Below are 21,555 nucleotides of genomic sequence, written 5' to 3'. Positions count from 1 at the left end.
TCTGGGGGCAGAACTGTAGCAAAAGTAGGAATTATATAACTTTTGTGCCATTTATACTCTCTCTCTATCCTTCTTGATGGCTATCCCTTTCCCATTGTTTTCCCACCCTGCCACCCCCCCGTCCCAAGCTATTGCTTATTTTGATTGCTGGGAACTGTCTCATGGTTGAATTTCATAATTGAAATTCTGCCTGAATTTTTGTAGAAGTGAGGCTAAGTGATGGATTAAAGTATTTTTATTATTACTGCTTATTGTATACTAAAACTGCATGTGTAACTTCCATTTGAAGAGATTCTTTTTCTTACTAGAAGGAACTTTTATATTGATTATAGCTTATTGTAATCCTTTTTGCTCTCATGTTACTGGTTAAAAAGTTTTCTTTGAAGAACAGCTACTTGTCCAAAAGGAAAGAAAATAAGAATTTATTTATTTTATGCTATGTGCTAAGTGCTTTACAAATAGTATTTCACTGATTCTCTCAACAACTCTGGGAAGTAGGTGCTATTATTATCCCATTTTGCAGTTGAGGAAACTGAGGCAAACATTAAATGACTTGCCCAGGGTCACAGCTAGTAATATCTGAGGCTGGACTTGAACTCAGGTCTTCCTGACTCAAGACCCAGCATGTTATCCACTGTGATGCCTAGCTTCCTTTTTTTAAATTAAAAAATAATTTAATCCATCTATTTATTTTAAAAATAACAAAAATTTTTATTTGTAGTTTTGAGTTCCAAATTTTATCCCTCCCTCCCTTCCTTTCCCCCTTCCCAGGAGGCAAGCAATCAGATATGGGCTATATATGTGGAATTATGCAAAACATTACCATATTAGTAATTTTGTACAAGGAAACTTGAAGAAAAGAAAAAAAATGAAAGAAAGTGAAAAATAGCATGTTTCAGTCTGTGTTCAATCAACATCAGTTCTTTCTTTGGAGGTGGATAGCATGTTTGATCATTAGTCCTTTGTCTTGGATCATTGTATTGCTGAGAATAGCTGTCATTCACAGTTCCTCATCAAACAATATTTATTGTTCTGTTTGTGCACAACATTCTCTTGGTTCTGCTCACTTTACTATATATCAGTTCATACAAGTCTTTCCAGACCTTTCTGAAATTATCCTGTTTGTCATTTCTTATAGCATAATAATTTTCCATCACTACCACAGCTTGTTTAAACCATCCCCCAATTGATGGGTATTCATCTGATCTCTAGTTGTATGTTGGAGGGGATGTAAGGAAATTGGGACACTAATCCACTGTTGGTGGAGTTGTCCAACTATTCTGGAGAGCAATTTAGAATTATGCCCATAGGGCTATAGAACTTTGATCCAGAAATACCACTGTTAGCTTTATATCCCAAAGAGATCCCCCCCAAAGAGAAAAAGACCTATTTGTACAAAAATATTTGTACCTAGCTTCCTTTTATAGCACACACATTTGCTTGTCAAAAGTTCTACAGATTTTTTTTTCTCTCTTGAAACTTCTGCACATTCGTCCCAACACCCATAAGGTAGGAGTAACTTCTCTCGGTGTCATTCTTAGGATAGTTATTAGTATCTCACCTAAGGAGACTACCTATCCTGAGATAATTACCACCTCCCAATATGACTTACTCTACTTTATCTGTAGATTAATTATGAGAACCATTCTTTCATAGGTTTTCCTTTGACATCCTTTTCCTACATCTAAAGCTACTGAGGGTCTTGCATATGTGTCAAGACTGAGTTGTCTCAAAACCAGTCATGAGTGTAGAAAAGATTGTCCAGGAATGAGACACTTGTCAATGACAAGCATGGGCATTATTGCTAAGGATTGGTGTCAGAAATTGACTTTTGCTATTCCGACCCCTCCCCCCTGCTCCCCCCCCCCACCCCGCTGCCTTATATAGGCAGGAACTAATCAGCATTGCTGGATCAAACTCTGTTGCTGCCAAAGACACACAGTAACACTCATAAAGATACCAGCGCTTGAATCAATATGAAAGAACAGAAACACTACAGGCCTGAAGGAAGGTGCCCCTCAAATCTGCAGGGACAGGGATCTTGGAAGCTTCTGTGTTCCTTCATATTCATTCATCTGAGATCAGGTTGGCTGTAGCTCATCTCTTACAATGCCTCACTTCCTTCAGTATAGCCCACTGGAATATCTGTGAATTGCACATAGGGGTTTGTTTTTACCTTTAGTAGTGTGGGGATAATGTTTATTGCCTAACTTCATTTAGAGAAAAATTGTTGCTACATGTTGGGGAATAGGTGGAAAAGCCTCATCATTGCTCTAACCCTTGGGATACCCATGATCTTAAAACATCTTTTTACATGGATGATATTGTTGGTGATTCCCTGATCAACAAAGCAATACAGGCTGCTCAATCCATTCTGCAGTGTGGGGCCAACCACTATTGAGGAAGGAAAAAAGTGGACCTGAGGGTTTAAGTGGAGTAGGAATTCTGGGTTCTCTCTCTCGGAGGTGGAGGTGGGTAGATCAGTGTCCAAATAGGAGTGAGGAAGTTGAAGGGAGCATTAGCAAGGAAGCATTTACTCCATCCTGATGAAGTCTGGGTTGCCTGGGCCCCATTTTATCAGAGGGATTACAGTTAGTGACTACAGGATATAAGTAATAAAAGTTAATTATAAGGTGAATAAAAGTTCCTTCCAAACAGGGATTATTTTATGTGTTTTTTCTTTTTTCTTATCTTCAGTGCCTAGTAGGCACTTAGTTGGTAGTTAATAAATGTTTATTAAATTGAATTGCCTGTTCACAGAGCTGGTTCTTAGTGTGTTCTGGGTAGTTGAACTTGCTGGATAAATGACCTCTATACAAGTAAGGTGTTACTGTGTGCATATTTTTAAACACATATGTGTATATGTGTGGATACACACATGCACACATAATACATGTGTATATGAAGAAATACATACCTGCATATATAAATAGAGGAATCATTACATATAAAGGTCTTTTTAAAGCACGTATTTATATTGTTTCATGTGCTTACCTAAGGGACATCTTTATTAGATGTAGATTGTACTGTCTTTTAAACCACATGAGATGGATAGTCTTACCACTCTATGATGGTATCATCATCCTGTTGATTGCCTTTCATTTAAAATTTACTGTAATAGAAATGACATATATGGGATAGCATATATCATTAGGTTCTGTGGGAAAGTTACACTCACAAGAGAACATTCCGTTGGGAAGATTGCCGACTTTGCTATAGTTCCTGTCCTCCACAAGCAATCCAGTGACTCATTAAGCAGCTTCAACTAAGTCTTAAGGGGGCCTGGAAAGAACTAGGCAATTTTAACTTTCAATGAGCAGTGTATAAATATATTATCCATGGATGGCTGGTGGCACATCTTCCTGCTGAAACACTCTGTTCATTTCCAATGCATTAGTTCTAATGACTCTTAGAGATTGCTGGCAACTGACACCTTTCTATTCTGTTTCTCGGCAAAAAACATTAAAGTCAACTATAATCTCTGAGAAAATTTCTTCATAGTCACTGGGCAGTGTGCAGCCAGTTTAGACATGTCTGTCACATAGAGAGGAAGCAGAGGAGGAGAGCACAATCCCACTTTGTACCTGCTGCTGTTTCTTGTTTCTGTTTAGTCAGTAAGGAGATGGACAGCCAGAATTTGAAAGAAGAACTCATCATGTGTTTAATGTGAAATTTTAAAACAACCAATTAGCCTAACGATATGAGTAGAAAACATAAAATTTAGTCAAACATATTGATCAGATGAATAGCATTTACAATATGATCAGTTGATTTGGATCCTTGCATATGCTAGACCCTCAGTGGCCTTAGATGTAGGTAGGAGCAAGATGTCTAAACCAAAACCTATGAAAGACTATTTCTCATAATTAACCTAAAAATAAAATAAGAGAAAGTAACATTGGGAGTTGGTAATTATCTCCGTATGAGTAATCTCTTTTTATGACTTTTTTTGCAACTTGATGATCAATTATTTGAAGGTTTAACTATTAATATTTTATGACTTGATTAGGATTATGTTACTCCACTTTGATCATTTTAAATTGTTCTTGAGTACATTTAGTTCAAACCTCTCATTTCCTCGTACCAAAATCTGTGATGCCAATAAAATTGATAAGAAAACTTTTACTGTATATGGTTATCATAAACAAGGGATGGTTTGTATTCCAAATATTTGAAACAAAGCAAATAATTAGTAATATTAATTTCTTTTTTTGTTGACAATTAAAAGTAATATGCCTGCCTTTGCTGATGAGTTGGGAGTAAAGGTGGAACTACAATGGCTATGTTATTTTATAGATTATTTTATATCAAATATCCTAATACAAAAAGCGAGTACCTGGGTAATCAAGTTGGCAGCTAAATGGCATAATAGCTAGAATGCCAGACTTCAAGTTAGGAAGACCTGAGTTCTAATTTTGCCTCAGATACTTACTATTGTGTGAACCTGGACAAGCCATTAACCAATCTGTGCCTCAGTTTCCTCATATGTAAAATTAGTGGGTTGTACTTGTTGGCTTTTTTTCATAGATTTTATTCCTAACATTCTTAAACTCAATGAAGTTACTGACTAGGTAATTGAATTGGCAGCTGGGTAGCATAGTGAATTTAGTGCTGCAACTAGAATGAGGAAGACCTGAATTTGAATCCCACTTAACTTGTTATGTGACACTGGGCAAGTCACTTGACCTGTCACAATCTTAATTATTTCATCTGTAAAATAGAGATGATAATAGCATCTGTCTTCCAGGGCTGTGAGGATCAAATCAAAAGAATATATGTAATATAGGTAATTAATGTATGTAAATTAATATATGCAATAAAGTTAAATATTAAGTTGTGTACATGTGTTAATATATTAAAGTGCTTTTCAAAACGAAAAATGCCATATAAATATTAGTTACTGTGCATTTCGTGGGCTGCAAATTGCTCTGGGGCCTTGAGTTACCACTGTAAAATCTCAGAAGTTTTTCCTGATTTCTGCTATGAATAATGACCTTCTCCTTGTGATTTCACATAGCATTTTGTTTTGCAACCCTTGGATAAACTTACCATTTAGCATTGTGCAATACAGCTGTGTCTAGACTGTAACTTCAGGAGAGGAAGGGCCATGTCTCATATTGATGTTGACTCTATTAGAAATTAAAATATCTTATTATTATACCAATACTTCTAAATTTGCAGACCTCCTGAAAAAGTGGGGGCCTTGGAATATACTTTGATAACTGATGGCTTAGATGTAAATCTGATTTAGATGCAATATGGTCGAATCATTTGCCAGTGGAACAAGACTACTAACTGGGATGTGGAGAAAATAGAATCAAACCTGTCTTATCTTTTTAGTCACCTTTGTCTGAATGTTTTTGAATACCTTACTTTGTTTTTACCCAGCATCAAGAAAAAAAGCGATTATAATAAACAAAATTTTAAACCTGATAGCTGGAAAGCCTTGGATTTGATAATAAGCTCCTGAATAAATGGCGATTGATTATTTTTGAACATTTGCGACTTTAATGAACTGAGTGCAAAACTTTTTCCTTTTGGCCTTGAAATGTCTTTCTGAGAATGTTTATAGAAATAACTTCCATCACCACTACTATTTAATGTAGTTCTAGAAACATTAGCTATAGCAATAAAATTAAGAAAAATCAAGGGAATAAGCACAGGCAAAAAAGAAATAAAATTATTACCTTTTCTCTTCTTTCTTTTTTTTGGTGGTTGATATAATGATTTATTTAGAAAACCCTAAAGAATGAACACACACATATATTTTGTTTTATTTGTTTTTTCTCTTATTTTTGAAACATTAAATGTAATTTGTTTTTTTGCAGGGCAATGAGGGTTAAGTGACTTGCCCAGGGTCACACAGCTAATAAGTGTCAAGTGTCAGAGGGTGTACTCAGGTCCTCCTGAATCCACGGTCGGTGCTTTATCCATTGTGCCACCTAGCTGTCCCATGTAATTTTTTTTAACATTAAAAAAAATTTTTTTTGAGTTCTAAATTCCTTTCCTCCCTTCCCTTTCCCCAACTCAAGAAGGCAATTTGATATAGATTTTACATATGAAATCCTGTAAAACATTTTCATATTAGTTATGTGGCAAAAGAAAATAAAAACAAAAAAACCCCTAAGAATTAAAAAGGAAGTAAAAAAGTATGCTTCAATCTGCATTCAGACTCCATCAGTTCTTTCTCTGAAGGTGGATAGCATTTTTCATATGTCTTTTGAAATTGACTTAGATCATTGTATTGATGAGAATAGCTAAGTCATTCACAATTGCTCAACATAAATATTATTACTGTATACAACATTCTCTTGGTTCTGCTCACTTCACTTTGTATCAATTCATGTTAAGTCTTTCTAGGTTTTTCTGAAAGCATACTGCTAATAGTTTCTTTTCTTTTTTCTTTTCTTTTCTTTTCTTTTCTTTTCTTTTCTTTTCTTTTCTTTTCTTTTCTTTTCTTTTCTTTTCTTTTCTTTTCTTTTCTTTTCTTTTCTTTTCTTTTTTTTTGCGGGGCTATGGGGGTTAAGTGACTTGCCCAGGGTCACACAGCTAGTAAGTGTCAAGTGTCTGAGGCTGGATTTGAACTCAGGTCCTCCTTAATCCAGGGCCGGTGCTTTATCCACTGCACCACCTAGCTGCCCCCCCCCACTAATAATTTCTTATACCACAATAGTATTTCATCAGAATTGTATACCATAATTTGTTCAGCCATTTCCCAATTGATAGGCATCCACTCAATTTCCAAATCTGTGTCACCACAAAAAGAGCTATTATAAAAATTTTTGTACATATTTTCTTTGCTCTCTCTGGGATATAGAGCTAGTAGTGGCATTGCTTGGTCAAAGGGCATTCATGGTTTTATAATCCTTTGGGCATAGTTCCAAATTGTTCCCCAGAATGGTTGGATCAGTTCACAACTCCACCAATAGTTCATTAGTGTCTTAATTTTCCCACATCCCCTCCAACATTTGTCATTTTCCTTTTCTGTCATATTAGCCAATCTGATAGGTGTGAGGTGGCACCTCTTAGTTGTTTTAATTTGCATTTATCTGATCAATATTGATTTAGAGTATTTTTCATACCAGTATATAGCTTTGATTTCTTCTGAACATCGCTTGTTCACATCCTTTGACCATTTATCAGTTGGGGAATGGTTCTTATTTTTATAAATTTGGCTCAGCTCCCCATATATTTGAGAAATGAGGACTTTGTCAGAAAAAAAAACTTGCTATAAAATTTCTCTCAGTTTCCTGCTTTTTTTTCTTTTTTTAAAAAAAAATAATAAACATTTTTTATTTAAAGTTTTGAGTTACAATTTTGATCCCTCTTTCCTTCCTTCCCCTACACTCTCCCTGAGGCACTAAGCAATCAGATGTAAGTTATACATGTGCAATTATGTAAAACATTACCATATTAGTCATTTTGTATAAGAAAACTTGAATAAAAGAAAAAAGGAAGTGAAAAACAAGCATGCTTCAGTCTATGTTCAATCAATATCAGTTCTTTCTTTGGAGGTGGATAGTATGCTTTACCATTAGTCCTTTGGCATTGTCTTGGATCATTGTATTGCTGAAAATAGTTAAGCCATTCACAGTTCTTCATCAAACAATATTGCTGTCACTGTGTATGATGTTTTTTTTGTTCTGCTCATTTCACTATGCATTAGTTCATATAATCATCCTGTTTGTCATTTCTTATGGCACAATAATATACTATCACAATCATATATATACACCAGAGCTTGTTTAGCCATTCCCCAATTGCTGGGCATTCTTTTGATTTCTAATTCTTAGCCAACCACAAAAAGAGCTGCTATAAATATTTTTGTACACATAATTCTTTTTCTCTTTTTGGGGATGTCTTTGGGATAAAAATCTTCCTGTTTTTTTTCTAATCTTGGTTGCATTGCTTTTGTTTTTGCAAAAAATGTTTTAATATAATGTAATTGACATTATTCATTTTATATCCTGCAATGCTCTCTATCTCATGTTTGGTCATAAACTCTTCCCTTATCAACAGATTTGACAGGTAAATTTTTCCACACTTCTCTAATTTGTTTATGGTATTAACCTTTATGTCTAAAACACGTGCCCATTTTGACGTCATCTTGGAATGCAATGTGAATGTTATTTTATATCTAATTTCTGCCAAACTGTTTTCTAGTTTTCCCAGCAATTTTTGTCAAATAACCAGTCCCCTAATCTTGGATTTGGGGGTTTGTAGAACACTAGGTTATGTTATAATGTAAAATCTTTGTGATATGTTGCTGTAATCTCCTTCTTAGTATTTTATTTAAAATTTTTACATCAATATTCATTAGGGAAATTAGTCTATACTTTTCTTTCTCTATTTTGGCTCTTCCTGGTTTAGGTATTAGCACTACATTTGTCAGAAAACATATTTGGTAGGACTCCTTCACCCATTTTCCCAAATAGCTTATATAGTATTGGAATAAATTGTTTTGTAAATGTTTGGTGGAATTCACTTTTGAATCCATTTGGCCCTGGGGATTTTTTTCTTAGAGGGATCATTGATGGCTTGTTCACTTTCTTTTTCTAAGATGGGCTTATTTAAGGATTTTATTTCCTCTTCAGTTAATCTGGGCATTTTATACTTTATTCTGGTAATTTGGTTTTCTTCTTTTTCTTCTTTCTTTTTAAAATCAAATTAGCCAATGGTTTATCTATCTTGGTAGCTGTTTCATAGACCAGCTCCTACCTCTCTTTCTCTTTCTTTCTCTCTCTCTCTCTCTCTCTCTTTCTTGTTTTTTTTGTGGGGCAACGAGGACTAGGTGACTTGCCGAGGGTCATACAGCTAGTAAGTGTCAAGTATCTGAGGCTGGATTCGATATCCTTCTGAATCCAGGGCCAGTGCTTTATCCACTGTGCCACCTAGCTGCCCCCTTTCTTGCTTATTTTATGGTTAGATGTATCTAGTTCTGAAAGAAGAAAGTTGAGGTCCCTAACTAGTATAATTTTACTGTGTATTTCCTCCTTTAACTCATTTATCTTTTCCTTTAAGGATTTGATGTTATGCTATTTGGCACTTATGTGTTTATATCTTATATTATTTCACTGTCTATGGTGACTTTTAGCAAAATATAGTTTCCCTACCTACCTCTTTTCATTAAATCTATTTTCGCTTTTGCTTTGTCTGAGGTTATAATTGCTCCCCTTGCTTTTATTTTTTTAACGTTGTCTGAAGCATAATAGATTCTGCTCCAGCCCCTTATTTTTACTCTAATTGTGTCTCTCTGTTTCAAGTATATTTCTTGTAAACAACATATTGTTGGATTCTGGTTTCAAATTAATTCTGCTATCTACATCTACTTTACGGGTGTTCATTCCATTCTCATTCAAAGTTATTATTACTGTATATTTCAGTAAATCCTTGTTGACTAAAATAGCAATAGTGATTTTGGGTAAATCACTCATCCAAGCTGGACTTTATTTTCATCTTTTGTAAAATGTGGGGTTTGGGCTTGATGACCCCTAAAGTCCTTTCCTTTTCTAAAACTTTACAATGTAAAGTACCATACTAGCTGAAATGCAGCCTTCCAAGGAGTTTGGGGAGATAAATTTAAAAAATCTCTCTACTAACATTAGATGAAATAAAGTTGCTCTTCGACTTGCTTGTCATATTGTTTTTCTCACTTGTGCAATTATTCTCTGAACTAAAGAAAAACAGGTTATTTCCCAACTTTTCTACTAAGAACAGCACAGCAATTCATCTGCTGTATTCATCTGTAGGTGCTGACTAACATTTTAATGTCAAAAAAGATCTAGAAAGAAAACTCAGATAACTTTTTTTTTAGTTCCCCCAAACTAGGCTGGTATTTAGTTTCCTTTGAAGGGCAAAGACTAACACTAGTCTATAGCTATTTAGGCCTCTAACCCTAATTAGTCACCTTGTAAAAGCTTTGCACCTGTGGATGGGTCACCGCCAGTTCATTTCCAAACTTGCTGGTAATTAGCATAAAATAAAAAAGTAACCCAATTATTAATGTTATATTAATTTTATGTTATATTAACTGTGGTTCCAACCCTTTTAAGGAGATTGCCTTGAATTTCAGACTTTGATATTTATTTAAAAGCAAAACTATATTCACACCAGAATCATAGGTTTTAAGTAGGAAGGAAAAATGCTGAAGTTTCTTTCAGAGAAGCCTGTTTTAATTTTCTCCAGAAAAGCATTTATAATATATAATAGCTAGGTATAGCTCTAGGCAGAATTGTGAAACAGGTTTTTTTTTTTTTTTTTTTGCATCCTTAAATTGCACCATTGAGTACCTTTATCTTTCTTCCTATTTCCCCTCATGCTCTAGAATTATTATTCTTACCCACTCAAGCTTGTTCTCCTAAGACAGCGTCCTAAGTCTAAAAATATCCTTTCACCTTAGTCATCAAAATTCCTACTTCTTCAGGACTATGATTTGAATATGATAATTAACACTTATTTATTAAGTACCTACTATGTCCCAGACACTATACTCAGTACTTGGGGTACAAAAACAATCCTTGTTCTCAAGGAATTTACAATCTTTTGATAAATTAATATACATCAAAGTGTTATTGACTAATGATAGACCATTGTTACCCCTCCTTTAAAATATTTACATTTTAAGGGAGGACGGTAAAAGAGGCAATGCTAAAAGTCAAAAGAATTATTTTCTAGTGATAGAAAAGTAAAGAAGGTGGGTTTGTAGGAAGAATTTGTAAGAATCAAAATATGTTGTTCTATACTCTAAACAATACTCAGAACTGCTCATCTTCTAATTATCCAGATGTCCCCAAACATGTGTACAATGAAAACTGCTTAGCAAATGAGTCACTTGGTAATTTATAAAGCCATCAACAATCATGAAAATAACTACTTTTTTTTTGGTCAGGCTAAAATAGGCTTTCTCTGATAACATTTTTCAAATTACTTTGTTTTTCCATTAATAAAATCTATTTTGATTCCTTTCTGCCTCCCTTTCCCCTTACTGGGATAAAAACAAGCCAAAACAGCCCCCTTTTAATATATATGCATAGTCCAGCAAAATGAATTCCCTCATTGACTATGTTTAAAAGTATATTTCAATCCATACTCTAAGTCCATTATTTCTTTGTCAGGAGAATTCTTTGTTGAAATAGAAATTTTAGTACATTTTTTGAGGGTGGAAAGGAGGTCAGCAATTTGTCCATGAAATGTGCATGACAGTGTCTAAATTTGGATATTTTTTCCCTATGGGGGCCAGACCTGTTTTGGAAAGAACTCAGCATTAGGAATCAGTAGACCTGGGTTCTAGTTCTCAGCCAACCACCTACTTTCCATTTGATGTTGGGCCAATTACTAAAAGTCATAATTGGTATTTTGGCCCCCAGAACAAGCAATACAAGACAGTGCCAGGGCACTGTCATTTAGCAGTGCGAAGTGACTCTCAAATGACTTTGTAATTGATTGTTTGAAAATAATACAATAAATAATTAGAACAGATTCAGTAGAATAGCAATGGTGTCTGTAGGACACTGGCCCTATGGGTAGAAACCCCAAGAAATCATTGCCCTGTGAGGTCCCACAAAACTCTGAAGCTACTGTTAGCATTTGGGTGAGAGGAGCTCACCATCTGGTGACTTTCTAGTTTAATTATACTTTCTGTCTATGTACTAAGTTCAGTTGGTTCTAAGTTGCTGAAAGCATGAAAGTGCTGTCAAAATAACATTTTAAAATTCTGCAATTAAAAAAAATTCATTCTTTAAGTTTTTGGTGCTCTCTATATGTTGGTGACCTAGAGCAAAGGTTTGTTTGTGGTTCTGAAATCATTTCACCTCTCAGGATTTCAGTTTCCTTATCTGAAAAGCAGGAAAAAAGTTCCATTTTTACTCTTTATCTTATTGGGCTATTGTGAGAATCAAATGAGTTAACGTAAATCAAGGTGCCTTGAAAAAAAAAAAGTACCACCTAAATGCCTATTATTATTGTTACTTAATAAGAGCACTTTAAAGGAAGCAATTTTATTAGTACTGAGTTGAGTGGTGTTCTGTGTTGGGCCTGATCCAGGCTAGTCCCCTGAATTGTACTCAACTATTAAAAAGAAGGTTTTGTTTTGTTTTGGTCATAGAAATGGAAGGATATTTGACAAGAGTACATAGTAAGGACCCTTGAGCTGAAGAGAGTCCCCTGCCTTCTCGTTGTGCATCATTGTGGTCTACCGGCCAAGCATTAGAGAGAAACTGTTTATATTCAGGAAATCAAGCAGTAATATTAAAATCCTGAGCTTTTAGTTTCCCTAGCCAATTAAATTTCAAGGATGAATTCACTACCTTTATTGAAAAACTAGCCTAACGTTCATGGAGGAAAGGGAGGTTGGGATACTGCTTTCACTTCAGGCAGGCAGAGCTGAATTTCACAGTAAAATGATGGAAATATAATAATTGGTTTAACAATTTATGACCTCCAAAATTTTAGCCAACCTGAGGTTTATTTTTATGGTTATTTTCCAGAACTCTAAAAGTTTGTGATTAGGATAGCCTTTTAGTAGTCTCAATACTCAAACTATACTCTCATTACTCAAATTATAGTACTGATACTTTGTATTTTCTCAGTTCCTTTCTTTCACAAATATTTGTCATTAATTAATTAGTAAAATGTCTTAAGCAAGAAAGCATACTTGAAATTGGGAGATATGACAAAATTATTGCTTTCAAGGAATATAAATTCTAATAGGTTAGAGCAGAAATAGGAAAAATTAAGTAACAGTTCAATAATTGAATGAGAATACTGGAATAATAAAAGATCTTAACAGGTCTTTAAGGATTACCTAATTCAGCTTCATTATACAGTTGAGGAAACAGAGGCTCAGATGATATATATTTAAGGGCCAATATAATACGGAAAAGAAAGACTATGAGAATTCACTTTAAAATATTTTACATCTACCACACAAATGTTCTAAAAAAGTTTTCGGGTTTATTTTTGAGTATATTAAGACTAGTGCCACTTTATAGTGACTAAGTGCTAGATCTGGAGTCAGAAAATTTTCCTACTACTGACACTATCTCTATAACCTTGTGCAAATCACTTAATCCCTCTGAGATTCAAGTGCCTCAAGTTTTTTTTTTTTTAATTTATGGTTGGGTTATATTCTGCATCAGTATGCCACCGATGAATGCATAGCTTCTTGATCTATTGACAATTTTTCTGGTATAGTGACATTCAGAGTAAGTTACTTCTTTGTTAATTGATGGATTATCAGAATGGATTTTTGGATTCAAGGAAGACATCTCAAGTTTTATTTTCTTTACATATTTTTAAGTACAATTACTTTAAAAAACTATTATTACAGTTCTCTATAATCTGAGTGTGAGCATTTGTAACTCAGAAATCATCATTGCTACAAATCAGGGCTTGATTTATAGTTTGTTAATTTTCTAGACTGAAGAAAGTGTTAATATTTCAGATTAAACTTAAAAGCATGTGTGTATACTTTTTTTTTTCCCCTCCAGAGAGCCAGGTTGTTAACCATTTAGTACCACACCCTTGTATTGCTCTCTAAATATTTCATTTGAGCTCAAGAGGAAGGTAGTAGAAGGTTCAGGGAATGAAGTCATCACTAGACTCAAGGCCTGGTGACTATCAGCTAATAATAATAATCATAACCAGCACTTATATTCTGCTTTAAGGTGTGCAAAACACTTTGCATCCATTATCTTATTTGAACTGTACAACATCCCTGGGCTAAAGTCATATGATTTATGTTATACAATTATTTGGAAGAAGATAATGTAATATATGTTATAAGATAAATGAATTGAGTTTTGACATTGTATATATATATATATATATATATTTAAATTGCCAAGATAAATTATGCAAATGTAAGACAATGTATCACTGGGACTTAAAAATATAGCTAATACAATTTTGTTTCCAATTAATTTTTAATCTATCTTTCCCATGGCTCCTTTCTTAAATGCAATTTTTATTGCATCATGATCTGAGAAGGACACATTGAATAATTTTGTCTTTCTGCATTTTATTGTGAGGTTTTTATGCTGTAATATGTAGTCAATTTTTGTGTAGGTGCCAATACCACTTAGAAAAAGGTATATTCCTTTTTATCTCTTTTTAATTTTCTCCAGAGGTCTAGCATATCTAACTTTTCTAAAATTCTATTCACCTCCTTCCTTAAGCTAATAGAATTTGAGTTGTAAGTGAGTTTAGAGATAACGAACAACATTCCCATATTTTATATATAAAAATTATAAATATAGAATGTTTGAGGGACTTGTTTGACTGAAGCTTCATAACAAATCATTGGGCAGAATCAGGTGTTCTCCTGACTTCCAATCTTGTGATCTTTCAGAACTAAGATTTCTTTTAATTCTTTTAGCTGTGTTTGAAACTCTTTTGGTGGTAATAATCAGGCCTCCAAATCACTTCCCAGTCATTTCCAAAGCACAGTACCTGGGCTCTGGCCATTCTGCTCATCCCCTTCTCAACAGAAACTTGGACCCAGTACTTGGGATGCTAGGTTCTGATAGGTGAGCATTCTTTTTATCTTTCCCAGGAGCAAACATCCACATTATTTCCAGGCCATTTCTAAACCATGTTACTGAGTGCATACCTCCCTGCTTTCTGCTTTCTAGTTCTCCTTTATGTATTGTCACCACCTCACCTTCCCAAATTAGGATATAAACTTGATTATATTTGTATACCAGATGCTCAGTACAGTTCTTGGAACACAAGTGTATACTTAATGCTTCATCTTTCATTTATTTATTTAATCTCACAAACTGGATCACTAGAAAAATCAAGGACTGTTTGTATATTTTCTTTATAAGTAATAAAACTGTCATCACTTTTTATAAATCAATCAGTTAATTAAATATTATTTATTAAATGAACCAGAGAAACATCTTTTTCCCAAGAATAGTGACTCATACATAAGATACAGAGAACAAAATGCTTTCAGAGCTAGCAGAGGATATAAAAATTATGTAGAAATAGGATGGGGGAGCAGCTAGGTGATACAGTGGATAAAGCACTGGCCCTGGATTCAGGAGGATCTGAGTTCAAATCTGGTCTCAGACACTTGACACTTACTAGCTGTGTGACCCTGGGCAAGTCACTTAACCCTCATTGCCCTGCAAAAAAAAATAGGACGAGGTACCCATCTTCCCTATTTTGTCAATACTAAAGTTATACTGAAGATGCATTCAGTAAGCCTAAAGAGCATGTGTTTATATCCTAATTCCTATATTAGACTATAAGAAGTTATTTTATCCACCTGAATAATGGTCCATGAAAGCAAAGGCCCATTCTTTTAGTATCAATATTCTACCAGTGTTGTTATATGGCAATGAAATCTGGAATACAGATCTGGCATCATGTCTTCAAAGAATTGAAAATGAATACTGCACAGAGAGTAATTGGGATGTGTATGGTGGATATAAGCAATCAGTCAGTCAATAAATGTTCATTAAGCCCCTACTATATTCTAGCCATTGTGCTGGCATTTCAAAGGAAAGTAAAAGATAGTCTCTGCTCTCAAGGAGTTCACATTCGAATAGGGGATACAACGTGCAAACAATTATGTACAAACAGGGTATATCCAGAATAAATTAGAAGTGATCAATAGAGAAATGATGTTCTAATTAAGGGAGATTAGGAAAGGCTTCCTGTAGAAAGTAGTATTTTAGTTGTGACTTTAATGAAGCCAGGGAATCCAGGAAGTGTATATGAGGAAGGAGAACATACCAGGCATTGGGGTCATCCAGTAAAAATGCCCATGGTGGGGAGAAGCATTGTCTTGTTGAGGAACAATAAGGAGGGAAATGTCAGAGTTACAGAGGACTCTGTGTGTGTGTGTGTGTGTGTGTGTGTGTGTGTGTGTGTGATGTGAAGTGTAAGAAGACTAGAAAGGTAAAGGTGGATAAGGTATTTGTAACCCAAAGCCTTTATAACTTGAAGGTTTTATGTGGGATTTTTTTGTTTTTGTTTTTTGTTTGTGGGGCAATGAGGGTTAAGTGACTTGCCCAGGATCACACAGCTAGTAAGTGTCAAGCGTCTGAGGCCGGATTTGAACTCAGGTCCTCCTGAATCCAGGGCCAGTGCTTTATCCACTGTACCACCTAGCTGCCTAACTTTTAAATGCAAAAGAGAAAATTTTATGTTTGATCTCATAGGTAATAGGAAACCATTAGAGTTTACTTAATGGGAGTAGGGGAGATGACATGGTCAGAATTGTACCTCAGGAAAATAAATTTGACAGTTGAGTAGAGAATGGACTGGAGTGAGGGAGAGACTTGAAGCAAGGTTTTGCCATAGTCTGGGTTTGGATGATAAGGGTGGTAGGAATTGTAGAAGGGAGAAAGGGGGATAGGCAAGAGATTTTACAAAAGCAATTTCTATAAGCCTTGGCAACAGTTAAGAAATGGAAAGGGAGAGTAAAGAGTTGAGGATGACACTTTGGTTGTAAGCTCTATAACTAGGAGGATGGTGGTATCCTCAACAATAATAAGGAAACTGGGAAGAGGAGAGCAATTTGGAGGAGGGGATGAGTTCACTTTTGGCCAGGCTGAGTTTAAGATGTCTATAGAACATCCAGTTTGAGAGTACAACAGAGAGACAGTTGGAGATGAGAGACTTGAAGTTAGCAGAGAGGTTAGGGTTGGATCAGTAGATTTGAGAATGATTAGCATAGGAATTATAGTTACATCTTTGGGAGCTAATGAGACCACCAAGTGAAATAGTATGGAGGAGAAGAGAAGATGGCCTTCTGGGATAGTTACAGTTAACAGGTGTGGCCTGGATGAAGATCTAGTAAAGGGGACCAAGAAGGAGTGGTCATATAGTCAGAGGGTGAACCAGGAAAGAGTAATGACACAAAAACCTAACAAGAGAAGATTATCAAGAAGAAGAAGCTGATCAATAGTGTCAAAAGCTGTGGAGAGATCAAGAAGGGTTGGGATTGAGAAAAAGTAATTGGATTTGGCAACTAAGAGATCATTAATAACTTTGGAGAGAAAAGTTTCAGTGGAGTTATAAAATTGGGAAATCAGATTGTAGAGAGTTGTGATAAAAAAGGAAATCTAAGCACCTATTGTATATAGCTTTCTCAAGAAGTTTAGCACCAAAGAGTAGACAAGATATGAGATGATAGCTAGTGGAGATGGATGAATTATGAGAAGGATTTTTGAGAACTGGGGAGACCTGAGCACGTTTAATGGCAACTTCTCTAAGGGCTGTTTCAATCTGAACCTTATTGAAAAAGATGAGAATGCAATAATAATATTGTTAATAAATTTAAATTATACTTATATAACCTGTTATGGTGGGAAGAGAAACCTGGTAGCCAGGAAACCTGGATTCTAACCTAGCTTTCCACCTAATTGGCTGACAGGCAATCTGTTGCTAAAGGTAAGGTAAGCTGCATTCATTTCAACTACATAGCAGAGAACATTTAAGTGGTTTGGAAATCAATGGTTTCAATTAGAAATATGTTAGGATGTGGTCTTGATATGGAGCTGGTTTAGTAACTCAGAACTTTCAAGTAAAGATAAATTGAGACTATGAGCCTTAGTCTATATCTTACTGATTTACAAGAAGATATTACTTATGTGACATACACTTATATGAAATGTTCTCACTCAGGTTCAAAATTTTGGACTCATTTTCTACTCCTCACTTGCCTCATTCCACATATCTGATCAGTTTTGAAGTCTTGTCAATTCTATCTTTGCAATATCTCTTGCATCCATCCCTTTCCTCCACTTACATGATCATCACCCTAGTTCAGATCCCCATTCCATCATGCAGTAGCATTCTAATTGATGTCTTTGCCTCAGATCTTTCCCTTTTCCAATCTATCCTCCATATAATTTCCAAAGTAACAGTCATAAAGTACATCCGAACACATCACTCTCCTGCTCAATAAACTACACTACCTCTTTCTTCCCTTTGGGATCAAATGTGAAATCCCTGAAAATCCTGCATAACTTGGCTCTGACCAATGCTTACAGACTTATACATTTCTTCCCTTCACGCCCATAAAGGGTCTGAAAATGTCCTAATTTCCTCATCTCTCTTTTCCAACTTTCATCTCCATCTCTTCATATGCATTATTTTCCTTGCCCTCCTCATCTCTGCCTCATAGAATCCTTAGTTTTCTTCAAAATTCAGCTCCAATACCACTTCTTACTTGAGGTCTTTCCTGATCCCTCCAGCTGCAAGTGCTTCCCTTCAAAATTAATAAAATATTCCTTTTCTATACTTCTATTTGAAGTTCAGCATCTTTCTAAATTATAGCCATTTCCGGTTCTGTTTGTGTCATTACTACGATTTTTCAACCACTATTCAAAATATTTGCAATGTTCCCTTCCCACCTTCTTTGTGTGGGAGCACGGTGATGATGGCTTTGGGACATTGCACATACCATCAGGCTCGATTGATATGGTCATTGCTTTTGCTGACCTGCTTTTCTTTTCCTTTTCCTTTTTAAAAAAATTCTTGGTTACAGGAAATGGCACACTAGGTGGGGACCAGGGGAGTGATGTGTCCCTAAATGAGGAGGATATAAAAACAAAAATTATCAATGAGAAAAAATTTAAAAGCATGGAAGTGAAAGAAGAAAAAAAGATTTGCAATATACCCCAGTAATTAAAAAAATCTAATATTCGTTTTTACTGGTAGACTCCATCAAAACATTTTAAAATTATCTAAATTCTTCCTGTTTGCTTTTTGCTATGAATGGGGCTGTGCTTTATCTTTATGCAAACTAAAAAGAAAACATTTTCTAAGCTGATGTGGGCAAATGGCTTCTTTAATATCTCTAATGATCCAAAACATCTATTTAAAAATCTATGAAAGTTAATTAACAATTCTTGAAAGTACTGGAGAGATTTTTCTGAGACAGGAAAGAAAAGTTCTCTTGCTTTGTAAAGATTCATTTAAACATAAGCCTGTATAATTAATCAATCAAATGCTTGTTTTAAATTCTTGGATCATCAATGAAATTGGTTCTTATTAACTGAATTGAGTCATGAGTTTAAAATGTAAATAATTTGCCACATCTACCTAATATCAGTTGTCATAAGAAGAAAAGCAAGCTCACTACGTAAAGAATCACGATGTGACAGACTGTTATTTTCCTATCAATGGTGAAGGTAAGTTCCTCAAGTGATAGAATTTTAAAGGCCATGCTTAGCAATCAAAGTTCCTCCTTTTGGTGGCAATGTGAACATAAAAGAGAATCCAAATTAATTCAGAAAGATGTTGTGAGACAACTCTGGGGGAGGACAGTACAAAGATGGAATGCCAGAAATGTTGAGTTGGAAAGAAATTTTCAAGTTGTGTGGAATATTGAGAATAGGGAAATGCTCTGAAGGTGGCAATGACCAGTTATGTGAATGTGGCATGTAGAGAGGTCACAACAATTTTACATGACCTTGAATAACAATTTTTTTATAATCTTCCTTTCCTTTGTCATTCTAGATTTTTCCTGTCTGAAACCTATGATTGCGTACTATTTAAAACTACCATTATAGCTACATATTCTAATGCTATTGTTTAATTTGGTGCTAATCTATGTCACTTCAGAATGAGTAAGCATGGCTTCCAAAAAAGGGATTTGCAAAGTGCTGCTTTGATTTACAAGGCAAGTTGCCAGGGTTGTTCCACGTGGCCACCCTCCTCCCTTCCCTCCCTAACCGAGACAGGAGTTCTTAAACAGGGTCTCTGAATCTGTTTTTTTCTCAATATTTTGATAAGTAAATTTTAATGTAAAAGGTTTTCTTTGCAATCTTATGTATTTTATGCATTTAAAAACATTATTCTGAAAAGAGGTCAATAGACCTCACCAGATTATTGAGGGATCCACTACATGCAAAAAATTAAGAGCTCTTGCCCCAAAGTGCCATTATGAATGTCCCCTAATGAGTGCGAGGAGCCTGACAACTTAACTACTTTACTTTAAGGAAAGGGGCTAGAGAAAGGGGAGGACTTTGTTTAAATTCTTTCCTTGTCTGTTCTGGAGGATAGTGCTATAACTAGGGCAGATTGACTGGGGCTTTGCTCAAGGGTATTCACTTTAGAGTGGTGAGCAGAAATTTTATTCTTTCAAAAGCAGAGAAACAACATATCTTAGCAGTTAGAAAGAATAATGCGCTCAAATAGAAATCAATGAGGGGTTGAGGTTAGTGCCTCTACCCTGTTCTCTTCTCCACCCCTGACTTTGTGCTGGTGCTCTATGATCTCTCATTCCCTCCTTATAGAGTGGTTTTCTACTCCCCCCCCCCCCAACTCAGACATGGAGTTAGGAAATTTCTGGTACTCACTATGTGTGACCCTGTGCAAGTCATTTAACCTTTCTGCCTGTTTTCATCTATGAAATGGGGGTAACAATAGCACTTACTTCTCAGGGTTGTTGAGTATCAAAGGAGAACATTGTAAAACACTTTGCAAACCTTAAAACTCTGTGCAAATGCCAGTTAAGGCCATACCATTCTACTTGTCCTAGGCATGATTTGTAGTATTTGTCCTTAATTCAGAAATGGCTAATTATACCTCTGCTAGAGGAACAGAATGAAGTTAATTATAAATCTTTCAAAAGGGGGCAGCTAGGTGGCATAGTAGATAAAGCACTGACCCTGGATTCAGGAGGACATGAGTTCAAATCCGACCTCAGACACTTGATACCTTACTAGCTGTGTGACCCTGGGCAAATCACTTAACCCTCATTGCCCTGCTTTTAAAAAAATCCTTCAGAAAAAGCTGCATTAGTTTGATAATACTGAACATCCTCATTTATTCAACTTTATGGAGTTGCTATTAATTCCATCTAGACTACAGATTGCGCCTAGTGCTGTATAATGCTTATATTTTAAACTTTCTCAAGTTCTTACAAATCTGGGCTAGCCTTTCCGTTCCAACAGCCACCAACCTAGTTAGTTCACAGATTCATTACATTTTCTTTTCTAGTTCAGTGAAAGTCATTTTGTATCACTCATCCATCATCTCTCCACTTCATCCTTTACTCTATGACCAGAGCTGGCAGATCATGATACTCACTACTTTATTGGATCCATAAGCTTATTAATTCATATCCTTTCTCCACTGGGTAGAAATCACAACCCATCTATGCCTTGTCCAGTAAGATTCTTATCCATATTCTTTCTTAAATAGATCTTCCATGGAGAATCTACTCAAAGTGCATCCTTTAGTTCTTTTTAGCTTTCATGAGTACAAGTGCCACATTTTAGGTACCATTGTATTATTCTTTGTTCTTACTATATAGTCACTCCTTTTCTAGCCACAAATTTCCTTGATATTATTTAATAATATATGAATTCATTGTCACTGGATACAAATTTCATTTTTAGAGTGCTTGGAGGACCTCTACATGCAAAAATATTCTCATTAAATAGTTTGTAACTTCATTTTTATTGTCATGAACAGAGTAAATTTACTTGAAAGTGAGAAATCTGCATTTTTTTGGCAGGGAAATGAGGGTTAAATGACTTGCCCAGAGTCACACAGCTAGTAAGTGTCAAGTGTCTGAGGTCGGATTTGAAC

At 35.2% G+C, this 21,555-nt stretch overlaps 1 protein-coding gene across 2 annotated transcripts in view; it reads right to left on the bottom strand.

The window, feature by feature from the left end:
* The window catches only part of HTR1F (5-hydroxytryptamine receptor 1F), a 170,999-nt gene that overhangs the window by 11,634 nt on the left and 137,810 nt on the right, over positions 1-21,555 (bottom strand). The window contains exon 1 of one of the 2 annotated variants that reach the window (XM_043997129.1): positions 5,050-5,106. The exons of the other annotated variant lie outside the window; for it this stretch is intronic. The gene's annotated coding sequence lies outside the window, so the exon portion shown is untranslated. Of the gene's footprint in view, positions 1-5,049; positions 5,107-21,555 lie in introns of those variants that run through there. 2 annotated transcript variants of the gene reach the window in all.

This window comes from Dromiciops gliroides, chromosome 3, assembly GCF_019393635.1.
Source record: "Dromiciops gliroides isolate mDroGli1 chromosome 3, mDroGli1.pri, whole genome shotgun sequence".
Taxonomy (NCBI): Eukaryota; Metazoa; Chordata; class Mammalia; order Microbiotheria; family Microbiotheriidae; genus Dromiciops; species Dromiciops gliroides.
Note: the sequence above shows the minus strand (reverse complement) of the source record. Positions and strands in the feature narration are given on the sequence as shown.